Source organism: Oncorhynchus mykiss, chromosome 21 (assembly GCF_013265735.2).
Source record: "Oncorhynchus mykiss isolate Arlee chromosome 21, USDA_OmykA_1.1, whole genome shotgun sequence".
In the NCBI taxonomy this organism is placed as follows: Eukaryota; Metazoa; Chordata; class Actinopteri; order Salmoniformes; family Salmonidae; genus Oncorhynchus; species Oncorhynchus mykiss.
In genome coordinates, this window is record NC_048585.1 from 32,842,123 (window position 1) to 32,865,619 (window position 23,497).

Genomic DNA, 23,497 nt, shown 5'->3' on the forward strand with positions numbered 1-23,497 from the left:
TTGTCACAGTAGAAGGATATGGTATGGGCAAGTATTCCGGGTTTTATCTGCCATTCCAATTGGCCAACTGTCAAACAAGTTCTGCTTGTAGTAACATTTTGAAAAGTCAATGTTGTTCAACCAACGGCACTGTTTCTGATTATTTTTAGGCTACATTGTATCTAGATAAGAGTGAGGTGTTGAAGTTGTTACTTTGTTTTAGTTTTGGGTGGTAAGTTTACAATTCACTTTCGAACTGTAGTCTATCAGCTATTTAATAGGCAGTAACCTGGGATTCTGCCTGTTAGAGGACTGGCAATGGACATCAACAGGCGTTAATAATAGGCATCATCAACAATACCAACATTCCCTATCTTGGTATACTGCCGTATGTTAGAAGGCTGTTCTCACCGAATAATTTGACACTTGTTTTATTCTGACCCGTGGCTTGTTGTGGGCTGTCACTCACGATCTGATCAGATGAACATAAATAGATTTACATTGACCTTTTACAAAAGGTAAGCTATATGCCAGGAGTAGGCTAGTGATTTGATGTAGCATAGCCTACGTGCAGCGACAGTCAGACTAATGTATGTGCGGGTTGAGGGTGTATCACTAGCCCGTTTATACCCACCCTGACTCTCTGGAGCCGTGGCTTCCCGTTGCGTAACGGCTCCCCCCGTCCCTGCCAAACCTTATGTAGTATTTAAGGGGTCCCTTAAGAATAGATCAACTGAGGGAATGCTGGCCTCACCGGAATGGGAATCGTAGTGTTGTCACTGGACTGTCACTCATTATTTAAACAACTGATCGTGAAGGAAAGACGACACACACAGCGAGACTTTGTAAGCGCTCAGTAATACGTCATAGTGAAACAAAGTGGTGGCCTACTTACCAAGGAAATTCCCGTTTGGTCTCTCACAACGGACTCAATTGAATAAAAGGGAAATAAATGTCGCAATAACCACACACAATAAACAATAACTAGTTACACAATATCTGACCATACCATGCTGAACCAGTAGTCTACTTGTCTAGGGGAATCAATCCATTAAAATGTGTTATTTCTATCACCTCCAGGGAACAAGTCACATACCTCTTATGTGTCAGCCTCTGAAGAAGAGCTGGAGGGTTGTGGCACTATATACATAAGGGATGCTAGGTCAATTCTGGTACTGAGTCACGCACCTCTAGTGCGTGCTGGGCATAGAGGGGGTCTGTAGGGAATGCCTTCACACTCATTACAACCCAGAGAGGAGGTGAGGTACCATGGTAACGCGGCCAGGTGTGTGTGTGTCCGTGCCTGAAAGGCTCTGATCTCTCGTGCTCTCTCTCTATCACAACACCACGCACACACACACACACACACACACAAGTATACACATGCACGCACTATGCACGCACTGTGTGTCTGACGAAGGGATAAGAGTCCCTCTCTATCTCTCATTCTGACTTACTTTCTTCTCTCTGCCCAGAGCTCCAATGGAGGCCCAGACTGTTAGTACAGATATCTCTTCCTTCCCTGCCTGCAGTCATCTGATGTCATGTTTACATGTGGGTATGGTAGGCTACTGTAGGTGGATGGCTCTGCTCTGGTTAGGTTGGGCTATGCCTATTTACTGTCATCATGACACGGTAAAGTTCTGTGTGGGCCAGAGTTCAGTTAATATGAATAAGTTGGTGGATGAGGTGTTCTTCTCTGCTGGATTTCTCAGTACCCCTCGGATCCTCCTGGGTAAATTGATCCTTGGCTTGCTGTAATAAAGCGGGCCTAACTGTTTCAGGAAGTATTTTATTGTACGAGCACTGTATTCCCAATCCAGTGATTGGTTCTACCTCTCTGTGAGTGTGAATGCATGAATTGTTCGGATATTGCATTATCTGGCTATTTCCGCACAGGTTACATAAATCTGATTTGTGGTATCTGGCTGGTTGTGTCTGTGGTACTGTAGTTTAGTGTGTGGTCCCCTGTTGTTTAGGGGAACATCACTCATGTGTGGTGTCTGGCTGTGCTTATGGTAATCTGTGGTGTCTGGTTTTCTCAGTGCTTGTTCAGGGATGTGTCTAATCAGTGATAGGAGCACAGATGTCAGAGCTGGAGGCCTCATTACCTCTCTGATTGAAGAGGAGGGCAGGGGGGCACCAGGAGCTCCATAGGGACCAGGGGTACATGTTTGGGCCCAGCTGTGTACCCTTTCTCCCCTTTTCTCACTCCCTTTCTCCCCTTTTCTCACATCTCTCACTCGTCACTTGTCTTTCGCTCGTTCCTCTCTTTCCCTCTCTTTTTCCTGGATACCCGTCAATATGTCTGTCCCCTCTCCATGTCGCTTTCCTCTCTCACCTTCCTCATCTCTTTCCCCCTCTCTCCTGGGTTTTCTCTCCCTGTCAGTGTGTAACTGACTCTGACAGTGTCCTTAGATGTCAGATCTCCCTCTCCATCTCGTTCTCTGTGAGACTGCCTCTCCTCTTACCAACACAACTGTCACAAATTGTCTGACTTAATGACAGCCACTATTATCAATCCAAAAGTTTTGTGCTAGTTTTTTCTTGAGTTTATTTCAGGTTGACCATGCCTGACTGTTTCTCAATGCTTACCCTCCCCTACTCCCTAAAATACTGTTGTTTGAGGGAGTAAGTTTGTTTTGGGTTGAAACACAGCACAACTTCAGGGATAAGAAACCCCCTGGTGTGTTCTCCAAACACCAAAATGTAAATAAACATGTTTAATTATAAATCTACAAATCTAATCCAGACAGTCAGTGAAAGCTTGCTGCGCCAATGCTTCCTTTAAAAAAATGTATCTCAATGGGATCATTGTGGTAACGCCATTGCGCTAACGCTAGTTAGCAATTCCGCTAACTCCAGTTGGCAACTTCCTTCTAACTGCACACAGAGAGATAAAAATGGTATCCAGAAGTTCATCTGACTCTGGGAAAGTAGATAAAGGGCTTCATTGCTAGACGTTGGATAGAAAAACTAAGCAAACCTTCCCTCAGCCCACTTTCACCTTCTGAACAAATTCATATTTTAACCAATGTCTGGATTTCAGTTGGGTTACTTCAAACAGTTAAAATATTTCTCCTCTGGCTGTTGGAACAAAATTATCTGTCTCTCTGTCTCTCTCTGTCTCTGTGTAATGGCTTGGCAGCCCTCCTGTACCCTGTCTGTCTGCTTAGTTTATGGAACTGAATGGTGGCCTTTAATTTGAAAGGGTAAATGGAAAGTAAGACTGAGAGTGGAAACATGGCTCTAGGTGTGGGTCGCCTTGGACATCTTTCAGGTGACAGTCATAGGGTTATTGACGATGGCCAGTTTTGAGCCTGGATGATGTCAGATATTCATTAGCTAGGGGACGGGAACGGGGGGGGGTGTTGTGCACAGACTGGTGATTCGCAGACTGTTGCGGTTCATCGTTCGCCCATGTTGTCTTATAGTAATGATGCCACATATGCTCCCGGCAGGCCCATTTATTCAGGAAACGTTTAAATATTTGTCATTTAACTTTGAAAATATGTTACCTTTTTATATGTGGCATAAAAACAACCAGTCGATGTTTTAATCTGATTTAAGCTACTTCAAAAGTCTCCTTTAGGCATATGCACGTTCGTCCAAAATATAATTCCAGCATCCTCAAAATGGCTTGACATTAACCAGGTTTCCATCCAACCTTTTTGTGTGAGTGAAGTACATGTCTGATAACAACTATCACGCTATCAAGGGAAAGCATGCAATTGATTAGGCTTCAGATGAAATAATGATTAACTTCACAGGGTGGTGAAAGTGCAAGGTGATGAGCTTGATGCTCCTTTCAATAAGTATCGAGGGTCTTATTCTGATGACATGATCATCGATGCTTGGCTGCTGTTTGACAAATAAAAATGATATTGCGCTTTTGTCCATAATAATCTCATCGTGTAGGTTATACCCACACTGTATCTGCGAGCTGTGTGCTAGAGTGCACGTCCCGATCCCAGACTGGGAACATTCGCTATACCTAAACAATTGTTTTTTTGTGGTAAAACCATCGGTGGGTTAACTGCCTTGTTCCAGCGGCAGAACGACTGATTTTTACCTCGCCAGCTCGGGGATTCGATCCAGCAACCTTTCGGTTACTGGCCCAACGCTCTAACCTGCCGCCCCCAGGATACAAAGTGTGCGAGCTAGGTTACTCACTTTAGACCTGTCCAGGACTCACAGATCACCATGGATAAAGGAAAGGGAGGCAACAAGAGGAAGCTGTTGTCGAATATTGACACGCAGCCCTGGCTAGAAATAACAGATAAGAGATCAAATAAGAAAAATTGAATTAATCTGGGTCGTGTGAATGTAAACTTCCCCTTTCTCTGTCAGAGACTAGAACCTGGATCACATGAATGATTTGACCATACCAGGCGAAGGCAGGCGGAACATTCCAATATCCAATAGCCATGTATGCTCACAGGCATAAAACATGTGCACAACACACACAGACACACACACATTTGATTGGCTCGAACCCAGCAGTCACAAGTGATAATAAAGACAATTCACTCTTATCTGCAACATACTTTCAGAAAAATAACTAGTTCTATCCTACTTCTGAGCTGGAAGTATAGATCCAGATCTGTCTTTTTTATGATAGAAACCCAACAACACTCAACTAGTTCCTCGCTTGTCTTGAAGGTTATTTTTGGTGCTTTGGTTCCCTCTTTGACTCTAGGAAGGGATTGTATTTCCCTTTTGGATCCATAAAGATCAGCTAATGGCTTGTATTGGAGAAGTGACAAAAGTGTCTGGATGGATTGAGCTGAGACTGGCCATGCTGTGGCCTGGTTCAATACGACTCGGAGAAAGACAGGAAGATACCTCCATTGTATCTCACATAGGAGAGGTGGATGAAAAGAGAGTGAAAGACAGGCAAAAGACTGCTGATCCATGATCAATGGACATTTGGCTGGAACTGTGGGAGCTGAATGGATTTTGGAAGACCTTACAGGAGCAAAGCAATCAGTGGGATTTGCAATTTGGCTGAAAACATATGGAGCTGAAATGAAATTGGAAGACATGGTCTCTGATCCTGGGTAATGGCCAGTGTGTGTGTGTGTGTGTGTGGGTGTGGCTGGGACCTGCCATGTAATAGGGTTTGGGTCTGCTTGGGGAGTCTAGCACACCTCGTAAAGATCCACACACAGAGGAAATTACTATTGACCGTTCCAACTACCCTGAGCTCTGAGGTGATTTTCTACATGGCTGGAAAAAAGGTCCATAGAATTGTGTGCAATTTGCATGTAGTGTTTTTAATCTGCATTGCTGGGAATTGCCAGGGACTTCACAATACAATTTTATCACGATACTTCGGTGCCGATAGAACATGTCTTACGATTATATATGTATTTCAATTTGATACTGTGATTTTATTGCGATTTGATGTTCCGAACATATTGCTCACTATGTGTCTGCTGCAGAGTGACAAGTAAATGCATGAGAAAACGAGTTTTGATTAGTCAGGGAAATAAAAGTGGTGAAAACAAGTTAGCCTGGCTCACTATTTAAAAACCTACAGTAACAATTTTTTACAATAAAAATAATATTGCGATGTGTATCTGTATCGATTTATTTTTCACCCATCACGAGTAATCTGTGTGATTTAGCGTGTTTCTTTGCTTCCATGCTCATTGTTGAACCACAGAAGGTAAAGTTTGTGACTCACATTGGATTTGTTTTTCCTCTTTCTCTCTCAATTCAGTTAAATTAAAAGGGGCTTTATTGACATGAGAAACAAATGTTTACTTCGCCGAACCAAGTGAAATAAACAACAAAAATGAGAAGAAACAAAACAAAAAAATGATCAGAAATTATACTGAACTTAAATATACACACAACAGGTAAAGTGTTGTTTCCATGTTTCATAAGCACAAAATATAGAGGTACAGGGTGAGACCCAGATGCAGACACGGGAGGCAGATGGTTATTAGTATCCAAGGGGCAGGCAAGAGAATTGTCGTGGACAGGCAAAAGATAATGACAAGGTCCAGGAGGTACAGAGTGGCGGGCAGGCTCGAGGTCAGGGCAGGCAGTATGGTCAGGCAGGCGGGTTCAGAGTCAAGGCAGGCAAGGGTCAAAACCGGGAGGACTAGCAAAAAATACGGAGGGTACGGGGTAACAAAAGATGAACAGCTGTGGAACTAAGGCCTCTAGAGATGGGGAAAGGGCCACTGAAATGTGGGGAAAGTTTGCGGGACTCCACCTGAAGGGGCAGGTCCCATGTGGATAGCCACACCCTCTATCCAATGCAATAGCGAGGAGCTGGAGTGCGGCGGTGGTCCGCTTGGAGTAGGTCTTGAGAAGCTCCGCCCGGGCTCTTCTCCAGGTACGCCGACAGCGGCGCACGAACATCTTGGCCGAGGATATGTTGAGTTCCTGCTCTTGTTCTGGAAAGAGTGGAGGCTGATACCCCATGGAGCACTCAAAAGGGGAAAGTCACTTGGCTAAACAGGGAAGAGTGTTCTGGACATACTCCACGCAGACTAGTTGTTGACTCCAGGTAGTGGGGTTGGTCGAGACGAGGCATCTGAAGGTTGTTTCCAGGTCTTGGTTCGCTCGCTCTGACTAGCCGTTGGATTGGGATTGGAATCCGGAGGACAGACTGGCTGACGACCCAATAAGGGTGCAAAACGGTTTCCAGAACTGAGACGAGAACTGAGGACCCCGGTCGGAGACCATGTCTACCGGGAGTCCGTGGATCCTGAAGACGTGCTGCACCATGAGCTGGGCCATCTCTTTGGCAGAGGGTAGTTTGGGGAGAGGGATGAAATGGGCGGCTTTGAAAAAACGCTTCACTACCGTCAGAATTACTATGTTACCATCAGACGGAGGGAGCCCAGTGACCAAAGTCCAGGGAAATATGGGACCAGGGACGATGAGGGACAGGTAGTAGCTGAAGGAGGCCAGAAGGGGCTTGCCTCAGAGTCTTATTCTGAGCACAAACGGTGCATGCGGCGACGAAGACAGAGAGGCATCAGGAACCATTGTGGGCCTCCAGAAATGTTGTCGAAGGAAGGCCATGATATGTAAGCCCTTAGGAATGAGCTCATTCCAGGACCCGGGACCGGACTGAATTAGGGACGAACAACCGGTTAGCTGGGCCCCCTCCAGGGGCAGGCTGGGAACGTTGTGTCTTGTGGACCAGGGTCTCAATATGCCAGCCCACAGCAGCCACATGGTATGAGGTAGGGAGGATGGTCTCGGAGTCAGATGATGTGGCAATGGGACTGTACAGGCGAGAGAGGGTATCAGGTTTAACATTCTTGGACCCTGGGCAATAGGAAATGGTGAAGTTGAACCTGGTGAATAACAGAGCCCACCAGGCCTGCCTGGAGTTAAGGCGCTTGGCTGTGCGGAGATATTCCAAATTCTTTGGTCCAAACCAAAAATGGATGTTCTGCTCCATCCAGCCAGTGTCTCCACTCCTCCAGTGCCATCTTGACCACCAGGAGTTCTCGATTACCCATGTCGTAGTTTCTTTCTGCAGAGTTGAGATGATGGGACAGGAAGGCACAGGGATGGAGCTTTTGGTCCTGGATGGATCTCTGGAACAGGACAGCCCCCACTCCAATGTCAGAAACATCAACCACAAACTGACGGGACGGGTCCAATCCACTACTGCTTTCACCTTTTCCGGGTCCATCTGGACATATCCTTCAGCGATTACATATCCCAGAAAGGAAAAAAACAGGATGTTGTCGAGGTAGACCGGAGCACATCGTTTACCAGGCCCTGGAAGACCACGCTGGTGTGACCAAACGGCATGACCAGCTACTCCTAATGTCCACTGGCAGTGTTGAAGGCTGTCTTCCACTCATCCCCTTCACGTATCCAAACCAGGTGGTAGGCATACCAAAAGTCCAGCTTGGAGAAGATGGTAGCGCCCTGGAGAGGTTTGAAAGCCGAGGAGAGGAATGGTAGGGGGTAACGATTCTTGATCGCTATGTCATTAAGGCCCCGGTAGTTAATGCACGGACGCAGGGTCTTTGTCCTTCTTTTCCACAAAGAAAAACTATGCGCCGGCAGGTGATGCAGAAGGACGGATACCTCCAGCAGCCAGAGAATCCTCAATATACTCCTCCATGGCCTTGGTCTCTAGGATAGGGAATATAGCTGACCACGAGGCGGTGTGGTACCTGGGAGAAGGTCAATGGCACAATCGTAGGGACGATGCAGGGGAAGAGAAGTAGCCCGTACCTTGCTGAAGACTTCCAGGAGGTCATGGTACTCTGCGGGGACGGAAGAGAAATCCAAGGCTTGACTTAAGCTCTGAGAAGGCCGTCTCGGGGACGGCTGTGCTGCTTTGAGGCAATGAGAATGGCAGAACGGACTCCAACCCAGGATTGAACTCGTGGTCCAGTTAATAACGGGGTTGTGTTTTTGGAGCCAAGAAAATCCCAAAACAACAGGAACATGGAGGGACTCAATGATGAGAAGCTGTATAGCCTCACTGTGATTTCCTGAAACCAGCAGATTAACAAGAACATTGCTGTGGGTAACTCTACCAATGGAGCGGCCGTCCAGTGCTCTAGCGTCCATGGGAACAGAGAGGAGTTGAGTGGGGATACCTAATTCAGAAACTAGGGTAGCGTCCGTAAAACTCTCATCTAGCTCTGCCCAGTTGCATAGGTTCCAGTGTATCTGACTCACCCGTCGCCGATGATTCTTGAGGGAGCTCGGGTGGCTTTGGGTCTTCTCGGAAATACTGCCTTCGGGGACTCCCGGATTCGTTCGGAGATGAACGAGCAGCAACAGATGAGTGTGCCCAAGACCAGACCACCTCTCACTCCTGCGTTCCCGTAGATGCCCATCCATCCTAAGAGAAGGGCGAGGACAGGTGAAACAGATCAGGGTGTGACACAAAAAGCTTATTTCTCTCAAATGTAATGCACAAATTTGTTTACATCCCTGTTAGTGAGCATTTCTACTTTGCCAACATAAACCATCCACCTAACAAGTGTGGCATAACAAGAAGCTGATTAAACAGCATGATCATAACACAAGTGCACCTTGTGCTGGTGACAATAAAAGGCCACTTTAAAATATGCATTTTTGTCACACAGCACAATGCCACAGATGTCTCAAGTTTTGAGGGAGCTTGCAATTGGCATGCTGACTGCAGGAATGTCCACCTTAGCTGTTGCCAGAGAATTTAATGTTAATTTCTCTACCATAAGCCCCCTCCAGCATTGTTTTAGAGAATTTGGCAGTACGTCCGACCGGCCTCACAACCGCAGACCATGTGTAACCACGCCAGCCCAGGACCTCCACATCTGGCTTCTTCACTTGTGGGATCATCTGAGACCAACCAATATCCAGCAACCGGACAGCTGATGAAACTGTGGGTTTGCACAACCAAAGAATTTGAAACCGTCTCGGGAAGCTCATTGTACTCACCAGGGTCTTGACCTGACTGCAGTTTGGCGTCGTAACCGACTTCAGTGGGCAAATGCTCACCTTCGATGGCAACTGGCATGCTGGAGAAGTGGACTCTTTATGGATGTATCCCGGTTTCAACTGTACCGGGCAGATGGCGAGTATGGCGCTGTGTGGGTGAGTGGTTTGCTGATGTCAACATTGTGAACAGAGTGCCCTGTGGTGGGGTTATGGTATGGGCAGGCATAAGCTTCGGCCAACGAACACAATTGCATTTTATCGATGGCAATTTGAATGAGATAGCATGACGAGATCCTGAGGCCCATTGTCGTGCGCCGCCATCACCTCATGTTTCAGCATGATAATGCACGGCCCCATTTCTTAGGATCAGTACATAATTCCTGGAAGCTGAAAATGTCCCAGTTTTTCCATGGACTGCATACTCATCAGACATGTCACCTATAGACCATGTTTGGGATGCTCTGGATTATGGCTGGGCGATATGGCCTAAAACTCATATCTTGATATTTTTTTATATATATTTTTTACTTATGCGCGAGTCACGATATATATCTCGATTTAAAAATATATATATAAAAACATCTCTAAGCTTTGTTGTACAATTAAAGGTCAAATATACACTACATTTAAATCTGTCAGCAATAATCTAATGAATTCAGAGATTGTAAAATTATACCTCGACTGAATATATATATGCCTTCCACAACCATAAAACCCACTAATAATGTCATTATTTTATCAAAATAGTTGTACTGACTTTTCTTTTCAATAAACACTGATTTGGCTTTCAGGTCTGTCTATAAAAATGCTCTTTTTGTTACAAATTTAACCTGAACCATGCATAATGCACATTCACTAACAATGCAGTAGGCATTGTAGAAAATTAACACTGTTTATGAGACCAATCTCTCAAGCACAAGCCAACGTGCTAGTGAGTAGCCAGCTAATGTTTATATTTCAAGTTTAGCCAATTTGTATCTAGGTATAATTTCACAAGCTCTGAATTCATCGAACAAGGCAAAAAAGTTGAATTGTTATGAACACAACCTTCTGTTCGTCTCCAACTGTTTGAACAGCATGCTAGCCTGTCCACTTTGTTCAGTGGTAGGTAGGCCACAAATTAGGTAGGCCACAAATCATGTGGCCTACCTAATTTCTTAGAATTAGAACGAGTTGCAAATTCCTTATATAATTATTGTATGCTTATTGCACATTTATAAAACAGACTAAATAGCTAGTATAACAATCTTTATTTGCCTAAAATGCTGCTAGCGATACGTGGTAATTAACGCACTGCTCCTAGGCCGTCATTGTAAATAAGCATTTGTTCTGAACTGACTTGCCTAGAAAATGAGGAATTCTATATACAGTTGGAGTCGGAAGTTTGCATACACCATAGCCAAATACATTTAAACTCAGTTTTTCACAATTCTTGACATTTAATCCTTGTAAAAATTCCCTGCCTTAGGTCAGTTAGGATCAGCAATTTATTTTAAGAATGTGAAATGTCAGAATAATAATAGAGTTATTTCAGCTTTTATTTCTTTCATCACATTCCCAGTGGGTCAGAAGTTTACATACACTCAATTAGTATTTGGTAGCATTGCCTTTAAATTGTTTAACCTGTCTAGGACACAGGTTCTGCTAACGAAACCTCCCCCCCAACATTCCGCTGAAAAGGCAGCGCGGGAAATTCAAAAATATATTTTTTAAATATTTAACTTTCACACATGAACAAGTCCAATACAGCAAATGAAAGATAAACACCTTGTTAATCTACCCATCATGTCCGATTTTTAAAATGTTTACAGCGAAAACACAACATATATTTATGTTAGATCACCACCAAATCCAAAAAAGCACACAGCCATTTTTCCCAGCCAAAGATAGTCACAAAAGCAGAATTAGAGATAAAATGAATCACTAACCTTTGATAATCTTCATCAGATGACACTCATATGACATGTTACACAATACATGTATGTTTTGTTCGATAATATGCATATTTATATCCACAAATCTCGGTTTACATTGGCGCCATGTTCAGAAATGCCTCCAAAATATTCTGAGTAATTACTGAGAGTTAATTACAGAGAGCTCTGTCAGATAACAGAAATACTCATCATAAACTTTGACGAAAGATACATGTTTTACATATAATTAAAGATACACTGGTTCTTAATGCAACCGCTGTGTCAGATTTTTTTTTAAACGTTACGAAAAAAGCATACCATGCAATAATCTGAGACGGCGCTCAGACGTAAATATATTTCTCCGCCATGTTGGAGTCAACAGAAATACGAAATTATATCATAAATATTCCCTTACCTTTGATGATCTTTCATCAGAATGCAGTGCAAGGAATCCTAGTTCCGCAATAGATCGTTGTTTTGTTCGATATTGTCCATTACTAGTGTCCAATTAGCTACTTTTGTTAGCACGTTTAGCTCACATGTCCAAAAGCTGGCACCGGTCCAGGCGAACTCGGACGAAAACTTCAAAAAGTTATATTCCAGGTCGAATAAACTGGTCAAACTAAGTAGAGAATCAATCTTCAGGATGTTATTTTCATATATATCCAATAACGTTCCAACCAGAGCATTCGTTTTTGTCTACAGAGTAATGGAACGCAAGGCGATGTAATAAGTACTGTGCGTAACCAGGAACTGGCAGAATGCCAGACCAGTGACTCAAATAGCTGCCATCCGATCCCACATCACACTAGAGGCTTCATTCCACATTCTACTGACTGTTGAAATCTAGTGGATGGCGTAGGAAGTGCGAACAGATCCATATCTTATTTGGATGTGAATAGGCGATGAGTTGAAAATCAACCAGACCCAGAATTTCCACTTCCTGTTTAGAAGTTTGCCTGCCCTATGAGTTCTGTTATACTCACAGACATAATTCAAACAGTTTTAGAAACTTCAGAGTGTTTTCTATCCAATAGTAATAATAATATGCGTATATTAGCATCTGGGACAGAGTAGGAGGCAGTTCACTATGGGCACGCAATTCATCAAAAGTGAAAATGCTGCCCCCTATCCCTAAGGTTAACTTGGGTCAAACGTTTTGGGTAGCCTTCCACAAGTTTCCCACAATAAGTTGGGTGAATGTTGGCCTGAATCAGGTTTGTAGGCCTCCTTGCTCATACCCACTTTTTTTTAGAACGCCCCACAAATTTACTATAGGATTGCGGTCAGGGCTTTCTGATGGCCACTCCAATACCTTGACTTTGTTGTCCCCCTTAAGCCATTTTGCCACAACTTTTGGAAGTATGCTTGGGGTCATTGTCCATTTGGAAGACCCATTTGCGACCAAGCTTTAACTTGATGTCTTGAGATGTTGCTTCAATATATCCACATAATTTCCCATCCTTATGATGCCATCTATTTTGTGAAGTGCACCAGTCCCTCCTGCAGCAAAGCACCCCCACAACATGATGCTGCCACCCCTGTGCTTCACGGTTGGGATGGTGTTCTTCGGCTTGCAAGCATCCCCCTTTTTCCTCCAAACATAACGATGGTCATTATGGCCAAACAGTTCTATATTCGTTTCATCAGACCAGACGCCATTTCTCTAAAAAGTATGATCTTTGTCCCCATGTGCAGTTGCAAACTGTAGCCGGCCTTTTTTTATGACGGTTCTGGAGCAGTGAGCGTCCTTGCTGTGCAGCCTTTCAGGTTATTTCGATATAGGACTCGTTTTACTGTGCATATAGATACTTTTGTACCTGTTTCCTCCAGCATCTTCACAAGGTCCTTTGCTGTTTTTCTGGGATTGATTTGCACTTTTCTCACCAATGTACGTTCATCTCTATAAGACAGAACGCGTCTCCTTCCTGAGCGGTATGACGGTTGCATGGTCCCATGGTGTTTATACTTGCGTACTATTGTTTGTACAGATGAACGTGGTACCTTCAGGCGTTTGGAAATTGCTTCCAAGGATGAACCAGACATGTGGAGGTCTACAATTGTTTTTCTGAGGTCATGGCTGATTTCTTTTGATTTTCTCATGATGTCAAGCAAAGAGGCACTGAGTTTGAAGGTAGGCCTTGAAATACATCCACAGGTACACCTCCAATTGACTCAAATGATGTCAATTAGCCTATCAGAAACTTCTAAAGCCATGACAACATTTTCTGGAATTTTCCAAGCTGTTTAAAGGCACAGTCAATTTAGTGTATGTAAACGTCTTACCCACTGGAATTGTGAGTGAAATAATCTGTCTGTAAACAATTGTTGGAAAAATTATTTGTGTCATGCACAAAGTAGATGTCCTAACCGACTTGCCAAAACTATAGTTTGTTAACAAGAAATTTGTGAAGTGGTTGAAAAACAAGTTTTATTGACTCAAACCTAAGTGTATGTAAACTTCTGACTTCAACTGTATGTGCCCTCTGTTCGCCATTGTTTTGTTGGATTTTGTTACCATGTCCGTTGGTCTGTGAGTGTTTGTCTTTCGTGCTGCGTGTCTTGTGCACTTGTTATTACGGGTCTCGTCCCGTGTATTGTTGTGCATTTGTTATTATGGTTCTTGCCCCGTGTAGTGTATTGCGGGTTTCGTCCCGTGTATTTATTAAAGGTTTTACCTCACTTTTTTGTTTGGGTTACATCCCTGTGTTTTTGTATATGTGTTTGTTTTGGGCTTCGTCCCCATGCCTTTTCATGGCATTTTGTATATTTTGGGTGGAGTATTCAACTCCCCTATTACGAATTCCTGCACCTGTCTCCAATCATTTACGTGACAAAACACATGGAATCATGTAGTAACCAAAAAAGTGTTCGTTTTGGTGTCTTCAGTATTATTCTACAATGTAGAACATTTGTAAAAATAAAGAAAAACCCTGGAATGAGTAGGTGTGTCCAAACTTTTGACTGTTCCTGTATGTCAATAAAGTGTTTTTTAATTTAAAAAAAATCTTTAATACATTTGCAAAACAATCAAACAGATTCTACTTTGTCATTATGGGGTATTGAGTGTAGGTTGATGAGGATTTGTATTTATTTAATACATTTGAAGCTGTAATGTAACAAAATGTGGAAGAAGTCAAGGGGTCTGAATCCTTTTCGAATGCACTGTATACAAGTATTTGTAGTTTATATTGATACATTGTACTGATTTAAATACACCTCCCATCTTGCCAATAAAGGCGTCCATGGTCATGTGACCTTTGGAACGCTACATGGTGGGAGATACTGGTGGATGTTCTCTTCAATGACCAGAACCTTAACGGTTAACATTTAAGGCATTTGGCATATGGTATGCCAGACATTTCTGCATCCCAAATGTCACCCTATTACCTATAAAGTGCACTATTTTGAACAAGGCTCATATAATAGATTCTTGAATACATCAATAACCATAATTGCAAGTCAACAGCACTTGCTCTAAAGAGCTCCTCTCTTCACACCGCCAAGCGCCTAGTCAGCCTACACTGAACTCACTTCAATCACCCAGTGACATATTGCTTTTTTTTGGCACTGATCTTTCTTTTTGGAAGTGTGACCCTCAACTTAACTCCAGTTCCTTTCACTACTGTAAGCACTTTTTGTTTTATTTGCATTTTGCAAGCAATCCCATTTTTTGCTGTGAATGGGTTTTTGTATGGATTCATGATATTACATTTTTTTTTACTATGTAAGTCTAAGATTTAAATATTTATCATGCTTGGTTACTTTATATATGTTTAAATATAGTATGATTAGTTGAAGGTATGTTAGCACTTGGCTGGAACACAGCTCTGCACATCACATGGGTCCTTTGCACCAGATTTGAAGAGCCCTATCTTAACTGTATAAATCACAGGCTAAAGTTTTTTGAATGACAGGGGAAGGTTTGAGTGACAGCCACAGGTGGTCATGATTCTATCTTCTCAGCCTTTTCACTGTTGGAATATTATAAACAGGCAGTTAGGAGTCTGGGCCTCACAACCTGACTCTGTCAGTCACTGTCACCATGGTGATATCGAGGCTGACAGACTGCTGGAGAAGCAAGTATCCATGTCCACATCTGTTCCTCTCTCTCTCTCTCTGTCTCTCTCTGTCTCTTTCTCTCCGTGCTAAGAAATATGTAGTCTTGCATGTGTGTATCAGTCATTTGTGTGTGTGTTTGTTCATGTACTCTAATTTCCATATACTTAAATGACAAAGATGTCAACCAGATGCCATCAGATAGAAACGCTACAGTAATGATTTACGAACCCGTCGTAATAAGATTTAATGGACCCGTCATGTCCTCCTCTTGAGTCATATAGAAAGAAGGAGGGAGAGAAGAGATGGTTTGAGAGAGATAAACAGAGGGTATGACTAACACACACACACAGACAGACTCGGCACATTCCAGTGAGTGGGGTACTCTCATGGGCCTAATATAGTAATCCCCACCCTGGTCACATCTCTCTTGTAGTTAATATTCCTCTGGGTGTCCCCTCTCTCATCTCTACCCTGGGGAGGCAGACAAACGCTCTGCTCTTCTCTGCACTGCTTAGGGATCCCCTGGCTCCCGTTGGCCTGCTGCCCTGCCATGCTGCTGCCATACTGCCAGCCTTAACAGCCTTTCCTCTACTGGGCTCTCCTCTCTGCTGGAGGACTGGCACAGTGGAGCAAGGGAAGCGGGAGTGTAAGAGAGGGAGCGAGGTGGAGGAGGGGAAGAGAGTGGAGAGAGAGTTGGAGGAAAGGTCAGAGAGAATCTTAGCGAGAGAAACAGACAGACAGACAAGATATCACCTTCAATCAATCCGAATGGGTTCTCAACAGAATCCATGAATAAAACAATGACAATTCAGTAAATGTGTTATTGTGCCTAGCTAAGATGGGATACATTGATAGATGGTGGTAAGACCTGAGATTGAGAGGGGAGGGGGGGGGGGGTGCAGGGAAACAGAGTGAAAAGAAAGAGAGAGAGATAAGCATATTAACTACATCTGCCACTGTTTATAGTAAATGGTAATGCCTAGTTGTGTCTCAGAAGAAGGGCTATACTTCTGTGGCATGTCACTCATGACCACCACTGAGTTTGCATGTTGACATAAGAGTGGATTTGCCTAATAATGTAAAACATGGCAAGCACAGGTTGAAATATTAATTGTGTGTTGTGTGCGTATGTGTGTGTGTGTGCGAAGGTGATCGCATGCGTACACACTGCCTAGTCTCTTTGCTCACCCAGCCCAGCTTGTCAGTAAAAATTAGGGCAGGTCTCTCCGAGAGAGGCACTGAGAATATACAAGCCACAGCGCTGCTGATGCTCTCTTTCTGTGTGTGTGTGTGTGTGTGTGTGTGTGTGTGTGTGTGTGTGTGTGTGTGTGTGTGTGTGTGTGTGTGTGTGTGTGTGTGTGTGTGTGTGTGTGTGTGTGTGTGTGTGTGTGTGTGTGTGTGTGTGTGTGTGTGTGTCTATGAAAGAGGTATACATGGTGAGAAATGATAATGTGTGTGAGAAAGAAAGAGGGAGGGAGGGATAGGGAGAAAGATATAGGGAAAATGTAGAGAGAGGGGAGACAAAGACAGACAGACATAGCTAGCTTCTACCTGTGGAGCTGGGCTCAGTGACCTGTTGAAAAGCCTCCTCATATTAGCATGCTCTGTTGCTCCTGTTCTCTCCAGATGTTGCCAAGCATAATCCTGCTCTGTTGCCAATGTTGCCACACTCATATCCATGTCCTTTCATACAGTACAAGCCGCCATGGAAATAGAAAACCATTTTTATTTTTTATTTCACCTTTAATTAACCAGGTAGGCTAGTTGAGAACTAGTTCTCATTTAAGAACTGTGACCTGGCCAAGATAAGGAAAAGCAGTTAAGACACATACAACAACACAGAGTTACACATGGAATAAACAAACAGTCAATAATACAGTAGGAAAAGTCTATATACAGTGTGTGCAAATGAGGTAGGATAAGGGAGGTAAGGCAATAAATAGACCATGGTGGTGAAGTAATTACAATATAGCAATTAAACACGAATGGGGGATGTGTAGAAGATGAATGTGTAAGTAGAGATACTGTGCAAAGGAGCAAGATAAATAACTAAATACAGTATGGGGATGAGGTAGTTGGATGGGCTATTTACAGATGGGCTATGTACAGGTGTAGTGATCTGTGAGCTGCTCTGACAGCTGGTGCTTAAAGCTAGTGAGAGAGATATGAGTCTCCAGCTTCAGTGATTTTTGCAGTTAATTCCAGTCATTGGCAGCAGAGAACTGGAAGGAAAGGCGGCCAAAGGAAGAATTTGCTTTTTTGGGGTGACCAGTGAGATTTACCTGCTGGAGCGCGTGCTACGGGTGGGTGCTGCTATGATGACCAGTGAGCTGAGATAAGACGGGGCTATACCTAGCAGAGACTTGTAGATGACCTGGAGCCAGTGGGTTTGGTGATGATTATGAAGCGAGGGCCAGCCAACGAGAGCGTACAGGTCACAGTGGTGGGTAGTATATGGGGCTTTGGTGACAAAACGGATGGCACTGTGATCGACTGCATTCAATATGTTGAGTAGAGTGTTGGAGGCTATTTTGTAAATGACATCGCCGAAGGATCGGTAGGATGGTCAGTTTTGCGAGGGTATGTTTGGCAGCATGAGTGAAGGATGCTTTGTTTTGAAATAGGAAGCCGATTCTAATGTAATTTTGTATTGGAGATGCTTAATGTGAGTCTGGAAGGAGAGTTTACAGTCTAACCAGACACCTAGGTATTTGTAGTTGTCCACATATTCTAAGTCAGAACCGTCCAGAGTAAAGGACGACCGATTAATCGGAATGGCCGATTAATTGGGGCCCATTTCAAGTTATGACAATCGGAAATTGGTATTTTTTTTAGCGCCGATTTGCTGATTTAAATTTTTTTTTTTTTTTTTTACACCTTTATTTAATCTTTATTTAACTAGGCAAGTCAGTTAAGAACACATTCTTAGTTTCAATGACGGCCTAGGAACGGTGGGTTAACTGCCTCGTTCAGGGGCAGAAAGACAGATTTCCACATGTCAGCTCGAGGGATCCAATCTTGCAACCTTGCAGTTAACTAGTCCAACGCAATAACGACCTGCCTCTCTCTCGTTGCACTCCACAAGGAGACTGCCTGGTACGCAAATGCAGTAAGCCAAGGTAAGTTGCTAGCTAGCGTTAAACTTATCCTATAAAAAACAATCAATCATAATCACTAGTTAACTACACATGGTTGATATTATCTAGCGTGTCCTGTGTTGCATATAATCTGACTGAGCATACAAGCATACAAGTATCTAAGTATCTGACTGAGCTGTGGTAGGCAGAAGCAGGCGCGTAAACATTCATTCAAACAGCACTTTTGTGCGTTTTGCCAGCGGCTCTTCGTTGTGCATCAAGCAATTGCACTGTTTATGACTTCAAACCTATCAACTACCGAGATGAGGCTGGTGTGACCAAAGTGAAATGGCTTGCTAGTTAGCGCTCGCTAATAGCGTTTCAAACGTCACTCACTCTGAGCCTTGGGGTGGTTGTTTCCCTTGCTCTGCATGGGTAATGCGGCTTCGATGTGGTGGCTGTTGTCGTTGTGTTGCTGGTTCGAGCCCAGGGAGGAGCGAGGAGAGGGACGGAAGCTGTACTGTTACACTGGCACTACTAAAGTGCCTATAAGAACATCCAATAATCAAAGGTTAATGAAATACAAATGGTATAGAGAGAAATAGTCTTATAATAACTACAATCTAAAACTTCTTACCTGGGAATATTGAAGACTCATGTTAAAAGGAACCACCAGCTTTCATATGTTCTCATGTTCTGAGCAAATAACTGAAACGTTAGCTTTCTTACATAGCATATATTGCACTTTTACGTTCTTCTCCAACACTTTGTTTTTGCATTATTTAAACCAAATTGAACATGTTTCATTATCTACTTGATGCTAAATTGATTTTATGGATGTATTATATTAAGTTCAAATAAGTGTTAATTCAGTATTGTTGTAATTGTCATTATTACAAATACATTTTAAAAAATATTTATTTGTATTTTTTTAAAACGGCCAATTAATAAGTATCGGTCTTATTGGTCCTCCAATTATCGGGATCGGCGTTGAAAAATCATAATCGGTCGACCTCTAGTCCAGAGTAGTGATGCTGGACGGGCGGGCAGGTGCGGGCAGCGATCGGTTGAAGAGCATGCATTTAGTTTTACTAAGAGCAGTTGGAGGCCACGGAAGGAGAGTTGTATGGCATTGAAGCTCATCTGGAGGGTTGTTCACAGTGTCCAAAGAAGTGCCAGAGGTATACAGAATGGTGTCGTCTGCGTAGAGGTGGATCAGAGAATCACCAGCAGCAAGAATGTAAAAAAAAAAAAAAATCAAATTTTATTTGTCACATACACATGGTTAGCAGATGTTAATGCGAGTGTAGCGAAATGCTTGTAGTGTAGCGAAATGCTTGGTGAATAAGAATAATAGTGAAGGCATAAAAACTATGAAATAGCACATGAAATCATTGCTAAACAATATTTTGTATTTGAGATTATTCTAGATGGCCACTGTTTGCCTTGATAGCAGCTTTGCACACTCTTGGCATTCTCCCAACCAGCTTCATAAGGTAGTCACCTGGAATGCATTTAAATTAACAGGTGTGCCTTGTTAAAAGTTGATTTATGGAATTTCTTTCTTTAATGCGTTTGAGCCAATCAGTTGTGTTGTGACAAGGTAGGGCTGGTATACAGAAGATAGGGCTATCTGGTAAAAGACCAAGTCCATATTATGGCAAGAACAGCTCAAATAAGCAAAGAGAAATGACAGTCCATCATTACTTTAAGACATGAAGGTCATTCGTTGTGGAAAATTAAGAACTTTGAACGTTTTGTCAAGTGCAAAAACCATCAAGCGCTATGATGAAACTGGCTCTCATGAGGACCGCCACAGGAAAGGAAGACCCAGAGTTACCTCTGCTGCAGAGGATAAGTTCATTAGAGTTAACTGCACCTCAGATTGCAGCCCAAGTAAATGCTTCACATAGTTCAAGTAACAGACCCATCTCAACATCAACTGTTCAGAGGAGATTGCATGAATCAGGCCTTCATGGTCGAATTGTTGGAAATAAACCACCACTGAAGGACACAGCTAAGAGAAAGAGACTTGCTTGGGGCCAAAAAACACTATCAGTGGACATTAGACTGGAGGAAATCTGTCCTTTGGTCTGCAGTCCAAATTTGAGATTTTTGGATTCTAACTGCTGTGTCTTTGTGAGACGCAGAGTAGGCGAACGGATTGCCTCCACATGTGTGGTTCCCAACGTGAAGCATGGAGGAGGTGTGGGGGTGCTTTGCTCGTGACACTGTCAGTGATTTATTTAGAATTCAAGGCACACTTAACCAGCATGGCTACCACAGCATTCTGCAGTGATACTCCTTCCTATCTGGTTTGCACTATCATTTGTTGTTCTACGGGACAATGACGCAACACACATCCAGGCTGTGTAAGGGCTATTTGACCAGGAGTGATGGAGTGCTGCATCAGATGACCTGGCCTCCACAATCCCCCGAACTCAACCCAATTGAGATGGTTTGGGATGAGTGAAGGAAAAGCTGCCAATAAGTACTCAGCATATGTGGGAACTCCTTCAAGACTGTTGGAAACGCATTTGTCATGAAGCTGGTTGAGAGAATACCAAGAGTGTGCAAAGCTGTCATCAAGGCAAAGGGTGGCTACTTTGAAGAATCTAAAATATATTTTGATTTAACACTTATTTGGTTACTACACGATTCCATGTGTGTTATTTCATATTCTTGGTATCTTCACTATTATTTTACAATGTAGAAAATAGTCAAAATAAAGAAAAAAACTTTTAATGAGTAGGTGTGTCCAAACTTTTGAGTGGTACTGTTTGAGTCTAGTCTGTTATTCTGTAGTATTCCCATTTGTATTAGATACAATCACATCTAAATGAAGAACGTACACTGCATATGCAGTGCCTTGCGAAAGTATTCGGCCCCCTTGAACTTTGCGACCTTTTGCCACATTTCAGGCTTGAAACATAAAGATATAAAACTGTATTTTTTTGTGAAGAATCAACAACAAGTGGGACACAATCATGAAGTGGGACGACATTTATTGGATATTTCAAACTTTTTTAGCAAATCAAAAACTGAAAAATTGGGCGTGCAAAATTATTCAGCCCCTTTACTTTCAGTGCAGCAAACTCTCTCCAGAAGTTCAGTGAGGATCTCTGAATGATCCAATGTTGACCTAAATGACTAATGATGATAAATACAATCCACCTGTGTGTAATCAAGTCTCCGTATAAATGCACCTGCACTGTGATAGTCTCAGAGGTCCGTTAAAAGCGCAGAGAGCATCATGAAGAACAAGGAACACACCAGGCAGGTCCGAGATACTGTTGTGAAGAAGTTTAAAGCCGGATTTGGATACAAAAAGATTTCCCAAGCTTTAAACATCCCAAGGAGCACTGTGCAAGCGATAATATTGAAATGGAAGGAGTATCAGACCACTGCAAATCTACCAAGACCTGGCCGTCCCTCTAAACTTTCAGCTCATACAAGGAGAAGACTGATCAGAGATGCAGCCAAGAGGCCCATGATCACTCTGGATGAACTGCAGAGATCTACAGCTGAGGTGGGAGACTCTGTCCATAGGACAACAATCAGTCGTATATTGCACAAATCTGGCCTTTATGGAAGAGTGGCAAGAAGAAAGCCATTTCTTAAAGATATCCATAAAAAGTGTTGTTTAAAGTTTGCCACAAGCCACCTGGGAGACACACCAAACATGTGGAAGAAGGTGCTCTGGTCAGATTAAACCAAAATTGAACTTTTTGGCAACAATGCAAAACGTTATGTTTGGCGTAAAAGCAACACAGCTCATCACCCTGAACACACCATACCCACTGTCAAACATGGTGGTGGCAGCATCATGGTTTGGGCCTGCTTCAGCAGGGACAGGGAAGATGGTTAAAATTGATGGGAAGATGGATGGAGCCAAATACAGGACCATTCTGGAAGAACCTGATGGAGTCTGCAAAAGACCTGAGACTGGGACGGAGATTTGTCTTCCAACAAGACAATGATCCAAAACATAAAGCAAAATCTACAATGGAATGGTTCAAAAATAAACATATCCAGGTGTTAGAATGGCCAAGTCAAAGTCCAGACCTGAATCCAATCGAGAATCTGTGGAAAGAACTGAAAACTGCTGTTCACAAATGCTCTCTATCCAACCTCACTGAGCTCGAGCTGTTTTGCAAGGAGGAATGGGAAAAAATTTCAGTCTCTCGATGTGCAAAACTGATAGAGACATACCCCAAGCGACTTACAGCTGTAATCGCAGCAAAAGGTGGCGCTACAAAGTATTAACTTAAGGGGGCTGAATAATTTTGCACGCCCAATTTTTCAGTTTTTGATTTGTTAAAAAGGTTTGAAATATCCAATAAATGTCGTTCCACTTCATGATTGTGTCCCACTTGTTGTTGATTCTTCACAAAAAAATACAGTTTTATATCTTTATGTTTGAAGACTGAAATGTGGCAAAAGGTCGCAAAGTTCAAGGGGGCCGAATACTTTCGCAAGGCACTGTATTCCCCTAATTTGTTTCTGTATCAGGATCTCCTTCAATGTGGAGGTAGGTAGGCTAAGATTAGAATCCTAGCACTATGTTCACTACTACAACAGGCAGAAGGAATCTCACAGCTTGAGTGTTTTTTGTTCTTTGGTGCTGTGGCTGTATGGAAGCGCAGATGTAATATTCTACACCACACTTTGAGTTAGAATCGGCACACTGTGTGTGTTTGGCAGAGCCGTTTTCTTCCATGGTGGTGACTGTATCTAGTTCAGTGTGATGGTGTATTCTCTGTGGATCCATTATCTAGGCCACACTGGGAAGAGAAAGCGAAGAGAGAGTGGAGCAAGAGGTGAGAGGGAAGGGAAAGAGAGGGAGGAAAGGCCCTCTGTGAGATCTGACTTTGTTCTGGGAAAAACCCTTCTCTCACCAAGGAGAGAGGACAGAAGAGGAGAAGACAGGAGAGGAGAGAATGTGAGAAGAGAGGAAAGGAGAGAAAGTGTTTGCTCACATTTACAATCTTACCTCCTTTCCTCTCCTCTCCCCTCTCCTTTTATTGTTTTCTCTCCGTGCAGTGA

At 43.1% G+C, this 23,497-nt stretch overlaps 1 protein-coding gene across 4 annotated transcripts in view; it reads left to right on the forward strand.

Annotated features, from left to right (window-relative positions):
- Positions 1 to 23,497, forward strand: part of LOC110500279 (copine-8) — a 116,015-nt gene that overhangs the window by 334 nt on the left and 92,184 nt on the right. The gene's annotated exons all lie outside the window — the stretch shown is intronic.